This window comes from Notechis scutatus, chromosome 9 (genome assembly GCF_049901735.1).
Source record: "Notechis scutatus isolate UNSWTSFEM ecotype Mainland chromosome 9, rNotScu1.2, whole genome shotgun sequence".
In the NCBI taxonomy this organism is placed as follows: Eukaryota; Metazoa; Chordata; class Lepidosauria; order Squamata; family Elapidae; genus Notechis; species Notechis scutatus.
The window spans coordinates 12,145,858-12,160,059 of NC_142017.1; positions in this window are offsets into that span (position 1 = coordinate 12,145,858).

Genomic DNA, 14,202 nt, shown 5'->3' on the forward strand with positions numbered 1-14,202 from the left:
TGAATATTATTCCTCTGTCTTTAGAGACTGCCTTATGTGACTGATGTAGTACTTTTGAAGGTCTTTCTGGGGAATGCAAAAACGCTGCAGTCTTTGTACATTGCGCTTTCTATTGTCTGCATTTTGTTTTTGTTTTTTTTAAATGTACCTGAAAACTCCTGGCTCCCATTGTCAAGATAGCTTCAAAGGAAATGGCATTCTGTATCTAGAAATGCCAACTGCATTCAGACTTTAACTGATTGAATTGGCAGGCTAAATCAACCTACATTTAAGTGCTATATATCTCAATCTGTGAGCAAGGCATATTCAGCCATTATTTTGAAAATACCAGCTTTATGGAGTGTGCTGAACATAGTCAATCCCGTTCTAGTTGGTAGTCAATTCAATTGAGAGCTCCCACCTAGATCAGACTGAGGTCAATTGCAAAGGAGATGATCTTACATGATTATGTTATTGAACATTTTAATGTATGCCAATACACTGTATTAATTTTACCCTTTTTTATTATCCTGATGATGTGTTGTGACTTGAGCTGGTTATTTGACTAATCAATGAATACTAAATGAAAATGCAAACTGTTGGTCGATTGAAGACATAGGGGCAAATAGAGAGGTATATCGCTATAAAAAAGAAACATTAACATGTACAAAAGACAAAATACTATTTCCAAAAGCTATTTGTGTGTGGGTGGGTGTGGAATCCTTCAGCCGAAAAGGTCTTCATTTGGAATAGCTTCCCAACTCTTTCTGTGATTAGGTCTTCCTCTCATGGCCATCCAAAACCTTGGCTGTTCCAGAATATCTGTTCCACTGTATGTGGAGCCATCAGTATGTTCAGGACAAATTATTATAAGTTTTATACAGAGAAGTGACAACACTTCTGAGTCTGTCCTTCGTGTTTGTTTGTTAGCTTGTTTTCCTTTTCTTTTTGATTAATTATTTTTTTAATTATTTTTATATTTTATTTTTATATTGCATTATAAAATTAGTGGTTGAGTTTTAATTTTAATCTTTTTGTAGCTTGATTTAAATTATTGAACCTGTAGGCCATCTAGAATCTGCTTGGGTTGTGGTGTCAGATTAAACTCATAAATAAATAGATAAATAGAGAGAACAAGTGGAGGAACTGAAGTGAAAATAAAGGAGATCTCACTATCTCTGTCACATACACATATTCACTAAGTCTTATTCTGTCTGGCAAAGCCAAATTCACACTTTTCATTCATATCCAACAGGGACAATATCTTGATTACTCTTAATAACCACTCAGATTAAGAGATCTGAGGATGATGATCAATATGCACCTCTATAAACAGCAGGGGTGTCTATCCAATTTTGGCAACTTTAAGACTTCTGGACTTTGACTCTAAGAATTCTCCAGCCAGCCATGCTGGGTGGGGAATTCTGGGAGTTAAAGTTCACAAGTCTTTGAGTTGCCAAGGTTGGACATCTCTGTTATACAATATTGTTAGCAAAAGTGAAAAAAATGTGGATGTTTTGTTCAACAGAACTCCAAGGTGGAGGTGAAGCTTTTAATTTGAGGTGATATCTGTGTCCTGGTTTTGACTTGAGTCTGTTTATGACATCCTTTCTGTTCTTAGTTTCCCCTCTTATTTTTTGTTGCGTTACCTGTTCTTTCAGACTTCTGTTTGAAGGTACTGGACAGTTTTATGAGTTTTTGGACATTATTGGTTCAAGATTTTGAGTGATTTTACAAATCTGGGTTTTGTGCTACTTCCTGGACACGCACTAAGAATTTTCTAAGCTGGGTCAGCAGAGCAGCGGATAGTTTATCATTTTAGGTAATTTTCATGTTTTAATGTGCTCACCTTTGGATGGATGGTATAGGTTGCCCATACAAGTAATTGTGTTGATATATGGATCCTGAAAATTTGGGTTAATGAGAGTTAGAAATTGATAACACTGGAGGTGCATAGACTGTTCATTTCTGGCTTAAATGTTTATTGTCAATACAAGCTCTGATCAAACTATAATTTTAGACAGAGATTTATTTTCAAACTATTGCTTATTAAACACAGCAGTTTCCCAGTCTACCAATCTAGTCTTTGTCATTTATCCTTAACTTCTCAGAAACATTGGGATTTGGCTAGCACATAAATTTAAATAATAATAAATCATAATAATGAAGCTATTGTCAGTTCAAATTAAAGTAGATAAAGATAGCCCTCAACTTATAACAGTTCATTTAGTGACCACTCGAAGTTACAACAGCACTGAAAAACGTGACTTATTGATTTATGACCATTTTTCATACTTTATGACCATTGCAGCATCCCCATGGTCACATGATCAAAAGTCAGCTGCTTGGAGATTGATTCATATTTATGAGAAGAAAGGTCATAAAATGGGACAAAATTCACTTCATAAATGTCTCACTTAGCAATATAAATTTTGGGCTCAATTGTGCTCATAAGTCAAGGACTGCCTGTAGATATTTTCTATACTTGGAATCCTCTGGAGTGAATTGAGAAGACAAAAAATGTAAACTCACTTCAAACTCATACATCTATACATATACATCTATATATGTATAGAAGTGTTTCCAAAATATGGAACAATTGCAGTGATTTCAATAAATATAAAGTTTGAAAGCACTGCAATTGTTTCATATTTTGGAAACACTTCTATATCCCAGTTTAGATGCATCGTGCAAAGCTTTGAATTGATATTGATATTTAGAGATAGAGATAGATAGATAGATAGATAGATAGATAGATAGATGATAGATAAATAGATAGATGATAGATAGATAGATATATAAATAGATAGATGATAGATAGATGATAGATGATAGATAGATAGATAGATAGATAGATAGATAGATAGACAGATAGATGATATATAGATAGTTGATGATAGATATATAGATAGACAGACAGACAGACAGACAGACAGACAGACAGACAGACAGACAGACAGATAGATAGATAGATAGATAGATACATAGATAGATAGATAGACAGATAGATAGATAGATAGACAGATAGATGATAGATAGTTGATAGATATATAGACAGACAGACAGACAGATAGACAGACAGATGATAGATAGATAGTAGATAGATAGATAGATAGATAGATAGATAGATAGATAGACAGATAGATGATAGATAGATAGTTAATAGATATATAGATAGATAGATAGATAGAAAGAAAGAAAGATAGATAGATGATAGACAGCTGATAGATTGATATATAGATAGAAAGAAAGATAGATAGATACCGTAGATAGATAAAAATTCCAAAGCTTTACATGATGCATCTGATCTGAGCTATATAAGTATCTCCAAAATATGGAACAATTGCATTGCTTTCAAACTCTATTATCCCTACTCTGGAAGAAACCAAGAAGCCTTAAGACATCTGCATTCTCTTTTTGCTTCTTTCTCCCGCAAAGCAATATTATATTCAAACCGTAGCAATTGAAGCAATCAAAAAAACTCCTCCAAATAAAGACAGATACGGCACTGGAAACCTAATCCTTGAAGTAATCATTAGCAAACATTTGAAACTATGATATGACTGCTGGGTTGCACAATTTGTAAAACCATCTTGCCATTGAAAAACATCAAAATGGAAGTGTGCCTGGGAATAAAAGAAGAAAATATATAACAGCAACTCACCAGTGCAAATTCTTCTAAAACCCACTAAAGTTTCTCTTCAAGGCATTTCAAAGGACTGTTGAATTCTGCAAGTAACAAAAGTATGTTTGAGTGTCAGAAAGAAAGGGAACATGGTGATAAAAAGAAAATAAAAATTTACAGTATTTCTTGTCATGACCAATTATGACAATATGAGCTGTAGATTACCTCGCAGGATTACTGTATTTTTGCAAAATACTTTTGATGTAAAATTTGAAACACAAATCAAGCCATGGCTTTGTGTAGATTTGTGTGTGGTCCTAATTGCTGCTCCTGTGCAGATTAAAGTGAAATTATCCCTTGAGTACTGAAACTCTTTCCATTGTAAAAGTGCAGGTTCCCAGCTTCAGTACTAGGATGGCAGTCCCAAAGGTTGCTTTTTTCAAAAGGCAACTGGACTTTGTTTTTCCTTGAAGACATTTCACTTTTCATCCAAGAAGGTTCCCCAGTTCTGTCAGAATTGATTGTTAGAACTGAAGAAGCTTCTTAGATAGTCTTCAAGGAAAAACCAATCCTGAAAAAAGCACCTTTGTGACAACCATGACCTGGATGACTGAGAATCTCCATAGGCTATGATGGTAGTATTTTAATTTTGAAAGGTTTTGATAAAGATAACCCCAGTTTCATTCAGATAGTAAATGTGAACATGTCTATTTCTCTCTCCCTCTTTCTCACTCTCTGTTTTTTTTTTAGCCAAGCAATCATAATTCTTTCTTATGTTATCATTCCATTCATATTTGTTTTGTGAAGTTTTGTTGCTATATACTGTGAATTCACCTTAAGAACTTGTTCGGTTGTACTGCTTTTTCTTGTTGTATTGATTGAATCTGGCTCTGAGAGGCACTAATGCATGGTGGATTATAAATATTAATATCTTCTTTTTGGGGGTCTCTGCATGGATAAATCTATATAAGAGGCAACTCCCACACTACTTTGTAGATTATAAACAAAAAGAAAAAGAGCAAGAAAACCTTTTATACCTCACCTTTGTGTACATTTGTGTATGCACTTGTGAGCATATGAGAGGGAATGAAATGTGTGTGCATGTGCCTATCTGTGTGTGCGCACGCATATGTATATATGCATGTTTGTATATACACACACACACCTCCTATCTGAACCAAATTATAATACTTCATGGATGATACTTATTTCAATTTATATTTTAAACTTCATTTGGTTGTTTAGCATTTTTATTACTATTGGGCCTTCCTTCCTTCCTTCCTTCCTTCCTTCACTCACTCACTCACTCACTCCATTTCAATCTTTGACATAGACAGCAACATTTTGACTAGTTAAGGAGAGGTGTCTGGAGATCTGAGTTTGTTATATGATAAAAATTGATTCTCCTTTTTCCAACTCATTAACTATCGCTTTTAGTATCTTCAGCTAATGATTCTAAGTACCATACGTTCAGGTGTGATTTCTCTTAACACTTTCTGAATTTTGCACAGGATCAGTCTCTTTGACCTCCTTTAAAACAACCGCCAGTCCGTTTCATTAGAAGGTTGTTGAATGCTAGTGTTTTAAGAATGCATTTATTTATGGAAAAGTCTTCGTAAACCTGGCTGGGCTCCAACCTTGAGTGTGAAATCTGAAGTTCTCTGGTGTGTAAATCATCATGTACCTAAATATAAGTAAGTTAGAAAAAAAGAGTTGAGGCTATCCTTAAGTCAATCATTAATCATTAAGTCATGTTCCAGGCACCTATGGGCCAACGATGCAGCATGGTCTAATTGTTGCCTATTAGGCCCTCTATGGCAAAAGGACTGCTTAGTTGAGGGACTGTTCTTTCCTCACAGTATCTCTTGGCCACTTTGACGCTACAGAGTGAACATGCTCTTAGATTTCTTCCATTAAAGGAATCATCTCTCAGAACTTTGGAAGTATGCCTTCTCTCTACCAAGATTGCCTTCTGGAACAAGATTGTCTCTGAGATCTGGATGGCTCCCATCTGTTTCTGTTTCTCCTACCACTTCTATCAGATGTCCACACTAATGGATGACTGGATTGATAGATGATAGATGGATAGATAGATAGATAGATAGATAGATAGATAGATAGATGACATAGCTGGATAAATAGGTAGATAGATGACACGGTGATGATAGATAGGTGATGAACAGATAGATGATAGATGGAAGTTAGACAGATAGAGATGATAGAAAGAAAGAAAGAAATAGATGATAGATGATAAATAGATGATAGCTAGGAAAGAGATGGAGGGAGGGAGAGAGGGAAGGAAAGAGAGGCAGAAAGGGGGGAGAGGGAGAGGGAGAGAGAGAAACAGAAAGATAATCAGTCAGGATCTTTTGGGGATTATTTGTAAATGTGATGAACATTCCCTTGTGGAAGACAAATCTTTAGCTTCCTAACCATTCATTTTTGTCACTATTAGCACATAGCAGATTCAAATTTGATTTACTTGGTTTATGACAGAAAGAGAAAAATCCCAAAGGAGAAAAACTGAAAATCACAGAACCCAGAAAAACAAACAGAAATGACTGCAGGGTTGTGGGGTGGGATGTAATCCAAGAATCGAAAATTTGTTATTAAAACAGAATTCTTCCAAGAGTTGTTTTGTTAAAAAAAAAAAAGGCAAAAAGGTATTTTAAAACAATATGTAGCCTTTGGAATAACATAAAAACTCCTGTGTTTTTTTAATAAAAGACAAGCATGCAAATGAACCATTCAATAGTTCAAGTGTGTTATGGTGGTTCTTTTCTATGCAACCTACAATCTATACAACTTGTCAAGGAATGCTAATGGAAAAATATATTTAACTGATAGAGCAAAACAAGATATAATCTTGCAGAAATTTAAATAAATATTGGCTTGATTCTCAAGGCATCTAAAGATATGCTTTGTCCTCTATAGGCTTATAAAAATACACATAAAACTAATATTATTCTTGTCCTAGTTATTATGCATAATTCTACCTTATTTTCTTTTTCTGTATGTATGGTCTTCTTTGTCAATGTTGTTGAAATAATAATTTCCAATGTACAGATTTAAATATTCTTTTCAAAGCACATTTGCTGCATATGTACCCATCACACTGTTTCCGTCACAAGACTGCAGAAACCATAGTTTTGGTGCTGCCTTACACCTGTATGATTTCTGAAGAGGCAGAGTAACAACCCCCCAAAAAACCCCATCTCTTTCTGCTTCAGTCTCAGGTAAGAGAATAGTGTTTACTGTCTCGTAGGATAGAGAGGGCCAAGTTTGTTGATGCATAGGGAAGTCAGTCTTACAAACTTCAATAGGGACCCATAAGTTCAGAGAGGAATTAACAACAGTCCAAGTTAGAGTGCCTAAATGTAAAACCAATATGGTCAAGTAGGCTTTTAGAGGATAACAACATGCTATGTGAATGAGCCTGGCTCATCTACTGGTATGTTGGCTATTACCAGAAACATGGATGGATAATGACTTATTTTGGGGAAATAACTGTTGAATTATGAATGAAGCCAAGTGAAAAAGTGAAGCCAAGGAACAAAGGCTTCACTCAGGTCCACTATTACGGCAGGAAAAATAGCTTTTCCTGATTGGCTAAGCTGACTGACAACTCCCTATAAAAGGGTGAGCTGTCAGAGAGGCTGTTGCTGGGTTGTTGTTGTTACAATAAAGAGCCTGAAGTTGAAGATCAGTGTTGGCCTCTTCAATAAGCACACAATCTAACAATAACAAAGCCAAGAAGGTGGCTTCGTTCTGGCAATTTAAAGTTTGATGTAGACAAAGAAGAAAGAAGAAGGGAGTAGAAAGGAGGAGAGAGGAGAAGGAAGGAGGGAGAAGGAGAAAGAAAAAGCTGAAAGAAGTAAAAAAGAGAAAGGAAAAAGAAAAAGAGGGGGAGAACGAAGAAAAGAAGAAGGAAGAGGAAGAGGGAGAGGGAGAAGATGATGATGAAGAAGAAGAAGAAGAGGAAGAGGAGGAGGAGGAGAAGAATGATTTTGCTTAAAATTTCTCAAGTGTTTTATCTGAAGATGAGTAGATAAGGCATTGGTCATCATGAATCCAATAGCTGCAGATTTTCGCGGAGGGCGGGGAGAAGAAAGTAAAAAGAATCCTGTGCTTTGTTCCTTGTAACAAAGACAGACACTAAATAAATCTTGCACATTAATATGCAAGAAAAAAAAACATATCTCAAACAGACATTATTAAATCCATTTTATACAGGTCTTGACAAGCTGTTTCAAATTAGGGTGGTTAATGTTTGCATGCCTCAAAAGTGACAGTGAAGGGTCTACTGTGGGTTTGTTTGCTTGTTTTGAATCAGTGTAAAAGATTTGAACAACAACAAAAACTCTACAACAACTTCAAAGTGGGCTTGCTGAAAGAGTGACATCAATAGCTAAATGTTCACTCAAATAGATATTTTCGTTATTGACACCTCAAAGGAAGCTGCATTTTGTGAAATCTTGATTGTAATATTGGCAACACAAGATGGAGACTTGGTTTCTTTGAAAACTAAACTGACTTCAGAAAGCTTTAATATCTTTAAAACAAACATTGGGAGAAAAATCTGTTAGAGTGGCTCCTTAAATACAGAAGGGAAACCATACCATTACAAGGACAGTTACATATACTTGTCTACCCTAAAACATGAAAATCCAAATGCAGATGTAAATAAATAATATACAGTATCCTTCTCTGTAAAAGCACTGTGCAACTTCAATTGCAACTACACCCTAAGTTGGCAGATGGTAAGAAACAGCTTGCATTTTAGGATTTCTCCAGCTGGGATCATCCCCATGGAGGAGGAAAACTAAGCATGATAACATCATCTAATGTCAAAGAACTGCTCTGGATGGGATTTGAGTAAACGTTAACATAACATACCATGTTCCTGTGTAATCCATTTTCCATGGAGCACACAACATTCTTAAACAATAAGAACAACGGTTTGCGGTGACCTCTGAGTTAAGAGGTAACAAATGTATTTATCCTATTCATGCAATGCCTATCTAGTTTTGTAAGAAAAAAAATTTCAAAGGGAAATCTGATCTTGGGTATAATTCCTTCAGTTCTCTTTTTCTGCAATGCACATTCTTTTCTCTGCCTTTGGCCCATTGAATTCTCCTTTCATCACATTGTACCCATATTTTTGAATTAGATTATAGCACTATTTTTGGCCCAGTATTTTTTTTTTAAAAAAAATCAATGCATATGTGTTGGCTTTTCACTTAATCTATCAAATCTATCAGCTATCAAAATATTCCAGACAATTCTGATTTGTTAAGCAAATCTGGCTTTTCCCATTGAATTAGCTTGTTGGAAGCAACAAAACTGCACCAATAAAGCTGGATTAAGACCAAACATGATTTACTATTGTGTTTACATGCAGTGGTGGGATTAAAAAAAAATTACTACCTGTTCTGTGGCTTGGTGGGCATGGTGTGGCTTGATGGGTGTGGCTTGGTGGCTGTGGCAGGGGAAGGATGCTGTAAAATCTCCATTCCCACCCCATTCCAGGGGAAGGATACTTCAAAATCCCATTCCCTCCCCACCCCACTAACCTGCTTTCCAGCTCCGTTCTCCTGTGCAGGGCAACAAAAGAAGACCCAGCCAATCAGCTGGGACCCAGGGGGCAAAGAATAGATGGGGGGCATGGCCAGTCAGAGGCGGGATTTGCCGGTTCTCCAACTACTCAAAATTTCCACTACTGGTTTTCCAGAACTGGTCAGAACCTGCTGAATACCACCTTTGTTTACATGAAAGTTCTTTCTTTTTTTGCAATTTTTTTTTTAATTTTTATCTTTTAAAAAGCATTTCTTTTGGTGAACAACGTGGTTCCAGGTTTTTACATTTCAATACAAACATGACCATAATTACATATTCAATGTTCATATTCAGTTTCATATCATATTATTACTTGTTCCACTTTTCTTTAAGTATTCTCCTACATTATTATATTCATTATATTCCTTTTATCCAATTTCATTTCATATTGTAGCTTACAATACAATTTCATTTTATTTAAACATTCTCTTGCCTTATTTTACAATATTATCTAAATTCTTATTCAATTTCTATATTCATTACATACATTTTCTTATATCCATCACATTTGTAAAAAATTTTCACATACTATTATTCCATTCAGTGTTCCTTAGAGTTCATCATAAATCTTATTATCGAAAAGTTATCCTCTTTTATTGTCAATTCAAGCTAGCCACCCCTTTATATATTTTCCCCATTTTACTCCCTTTAATTCTTTATCAAAAATGTATGTTAATATAATCATTTTTAATTACTACATTCTACATTAATAACAATAATCCCTTTACTATGTCATTTACACACACACACACACACACATGTTTAAAATCAGACTCCACATGATATTCCCTTTTCTCTATTGCATTCTAAGTTTTATATTTATACTAAAAACATTAACATAGCAAGTTTATTTTTCCCATTTAATCCATTAAAATAATTTTAAAAACTAATAATAATCTTTCCATTTCAATTCTCATGCTCCATTTTTACTTCATTCATTGCATTATTGAATGCTAATTAATATTCTTATGATAAATTCTAATTGTGTTTATATCTAATTTAACAATAATTCTTATTCTTAAATGTCACAATACATTTCTACATGAAAGATCTAAGACTGCACTGATAATTACCAAATTTCAGACTGGTTTTTAATATTCTGTCTTTTTAAAAATTCTTTCCTCATTTACCCTGAATCTCTTTTCTTTATATGCCATATATGCTTATATATATATGGCAGCACATTACCTGATGCTGGGATGCATATTATTCAATTGTAAAATGAGATCTGGATCCTTTGCAAATTGATTTAGGTTTCTATGATTTTAAATGGGGCATTAGCACCAAACTCACATACAAAGGATAACCTGGATGTTATGACTTAGTTGCATTCTTTGCGTCAACAGACAGAGTGGATACTCTAACATTCTTCATCCATATATTTTTTCTTGCCAAATTTTGGCATTTTTAGGTTGCCTGAACACATTTCTCTTTCCTTTTGAAACAGATCCTACAACTGTTCTTTTTCTTAATTTCTAAATTTTGTATGTAACATGGAATATGCACCTTTTGGTACATTCGAACGTTCCTTCCTGTCTTCTCCTTTCTATGCTGATTGTCTAGGCAGACACAAATGATGTTTATTTTATTTTATTTATTTATTTATAAATAAATATTTATTTATTTAGCTTACAAGATAATAAACATAAGTATAAATACAGGAAATGGGTATGAATAATTGGGGACAATAGAACAGGGTTTGGTAGGCACGATTGTGCTTATGCACGCTTATGTTCTGTGTTAAACTATAAATTAAAACATATCCTTGAAAACAACAATGGGTACAGCGTGACATACCAGATTAAATGCCTAGCTAAAATCAGCAATATACCAGATTAAACTCCAAGGTAAAAATCTGAGATTATAGATTTCTATTGCTAATGAGTGAAAATGAATAAGTGGAACCTTGGTCTTAATTTGTTGGTGGTCGCGCTCTGCTTGTTTAGAGAGTCCTTGTGTGGAAGATTCAATGACAATTATGTTTAAAAGCTTAACCCTGTTTAGGCCTACCATCTCGGTCAATTTACCAGCCTATATTTCTCATCTTATGTTTCTATTACTAATAAAATAATTGCACAATGTCCTTTGCCTGGTATATCTGTCAGTGGTCTAAAATAATTTATTTTTCTCTGCAAGGCTGAAATCCCTTTTGAAACTGGAATAAAGCAAAAATCCTCTTTTTTTTTCAAAAACCATAATCTTACAGGGAACTTCTGGGCATTCAGCCAGAGCATTTCACACCTTGTAAAAGTGTTACAAGCTAGATAAACAATCCACTCAGTGCTTGTGAGGGACAGCTATTGAGAAAATCAGATAATATAGCCACTAGAAATTCCCTGCCCTGCCTCTGAGGGGATTAATTCCCAAATAATAAGAATCACATAACTCACCAGAAACTCCACTAAGACTCCAAGATCCCTCTCACAGTCACGGCTATTAAGCCTGGTTTTACCCAGCCTTTTATTTAAGTATTAAATGCATGAAATAATAAACAACTTTTTGGTTTTTTAGGTAATTAGGGCAAAGAAGTGACATTGAGGTGGCCACACCCACCCAGCCACATGACCACCTAGCCACGCCCACTCGATCACATGATGATCTGGTCACATGACCACCCAGCCACATGCCCACCCAGTCCGTCATTAGGGCAGAGAGCCCCTTGCTAAAAAAAATTGAAATCCACCCCTGCTCCAACTGCAAATACACTGAACATTGCTGTCAAAACCCAACAGCACACTCAGCTTAATTAATTCCTAAAATATAGATGAATTCTACTTCCTTGTCAAACAAAAATGCTTTTTAAAATGCTATTATTTGATCCAGAGACCAAAGGGTAGGCTCAGTTCTGTAATACCAAGATTAATCGACAAAAGATCAAATTCTCACAATACAATAAAATTAGTTCTTGTAATAGTTTGGGAGCATCTTAAAAGCTTATCTGTTTTTTTTTTCACAGAGAAAGTAAAGATAGTAGCAAACTATACATACATACAGATACTGTACATACATACATACCTTGACAACATACATATATTATAGGGAAAGTGGGCGGCATAAAAATATACACTTATTTGCAAACTTTGTTCTGTGATTTTTTTTTCTTTTATAACCACAATTATTCAGGGTTTCCTCCAAGTTTATAACTCTCATGATCCTCTCTAGGGATCATAATTCCTCCAATGAAGTCTAGTAAAAGTCAAGCACAATTAACAGCATCAGAATTGTTAAGAAAAACCAGGAAGATCAGTTAGGGTTAAATCAAGATACTTATTTCTCTAATGAAGGCTTTCTAAATAGAAATCTCCCTAATATAAACTCTGCTTCTAAACCCAAGCACTGCTGTTTGCACAGAATTTAAGCTTTTGTACTTTTCCCCGCCCCCCTCTAGGTTATCTTCTTTTGCAGATCTGTTTGTGGAAAAGTTGACAGCAAGTGGCCTTTGAGGTTAGAGTTAATGCCAATATTTTCTTCAAGTGAAATTGCAGAGTAGAATTCTTTTTTCATTGGTGCTGCGGATTGCAAAATTGTATTGTCCGTCTCATGAGTGTTCTCTCAAAGATAGTTTGCTTGCTGTTGCTAACATGCATTGTGTAATCTGCAGCCGAAGGAGCTTTCTATGACCCCTATGAACTGAATTTTATCAGTAATGATAATTGTAACGGTTTATGCTAAACACTCTGTGTGCCGGATCTGGCTCCCAGACCTTGAGTTTGACACCCTTGGATTAGACTTTTGGCCCTATCCAGGATTTAATTCCAGGTTAAAATAGATAAAAGAAAATACAGTAATAAAATACAAGTGTGGTAAATACAAAGAATCAACATTCAGATAAGTACCGTATTTGCCGGCGTATAAGACGACTTTTTTGCCCTGAAAACATGCCTCCAATTGGGGGTCGTCTTATATGCCGGGTCGTCTTATACGCCGGCAAATAGTAATTGGGAAGCACTGCGGCTGCCCGTGGCTGAGGCACTTTTGCGCACCGTGGAACGAATCCCGTGAAGCCGAAAGGAGCAGCCAGCCTTCTCCCAGCTCCCAAGGAAACGAGGCTCGCACCGCCCGAGCTCCGCTGAGGTATCCGGCTGGGGCTGTCAGGAGTTGTTACCGCTGGCGCGGCTCGCGCGCTCCAGTCCGCGCGTTGCCCGGGAAGGAAAGGCAAAACCAGGAGCCGCTGCTGCCATTGCTAGCGCCGCCGCAGCTCTTCCTTTTTGCCTTTCCTTCCCGAGGCAACGCGGGACTGGAGCGCGCAGAGCTGCGCCAGCGGTAACAACTCCTGACAGCCCCAGCCGGATACCTCAGCGGAGCCCGGGCAGTGCGAGCCTCGCTTCCTTGGGAGCTGGGAGAAGGCTGGCTGCTCCTTTCTTCGGCTTCACGGGATTCGTTCCACGGTGCACAAAAGTGCCTCAAAAAAAAAAAAAAAGTGCAAAAGTGGAAGGCGTGCGGAAGAGAGGGGCGAGTATATAACAAACTATATTTTGAGTGGAAATGTTGGGGGTAGTCTTATACGCGGGTCATCTTATACGCCGGCATATACGGTACATCACCTTTCTAGAATAACTTTGTGTTTAATATATGGATTCAGTATTATGAAAGATCTTTTCTTTCTAGGAGTTTTAAGTTTGTGTGTTTGTGTGTGTGTGTGTGTGTGTGTGTGTGTGTGTTTGTTGGGATTCATTTTTTTTTTTTTACTACCGGTTCTGTCGGTGTGGCTTTGTGAGCATGGCAGGTGAAGGTTACTGCAAAATCCCATTCCCTCCCCACCCCACTAACCTGCTTTTCAGCTCCATTCTCCTGTGCAGGGCAACCAAACAAGACCCAGCCAATCAGCTGGGACTCGATGGGAGGCAGAGAATAGATGGGGGTGGGGCCAGTCAGAGGTGGGATTTGCTGGTTCTCTGAATTACTCAACATTTCCCTTACTGGTTCTCCAGAACTGGTCAGAACCTGCTGAATACCACCTCTGGTGTGTGTGTATGTGATAG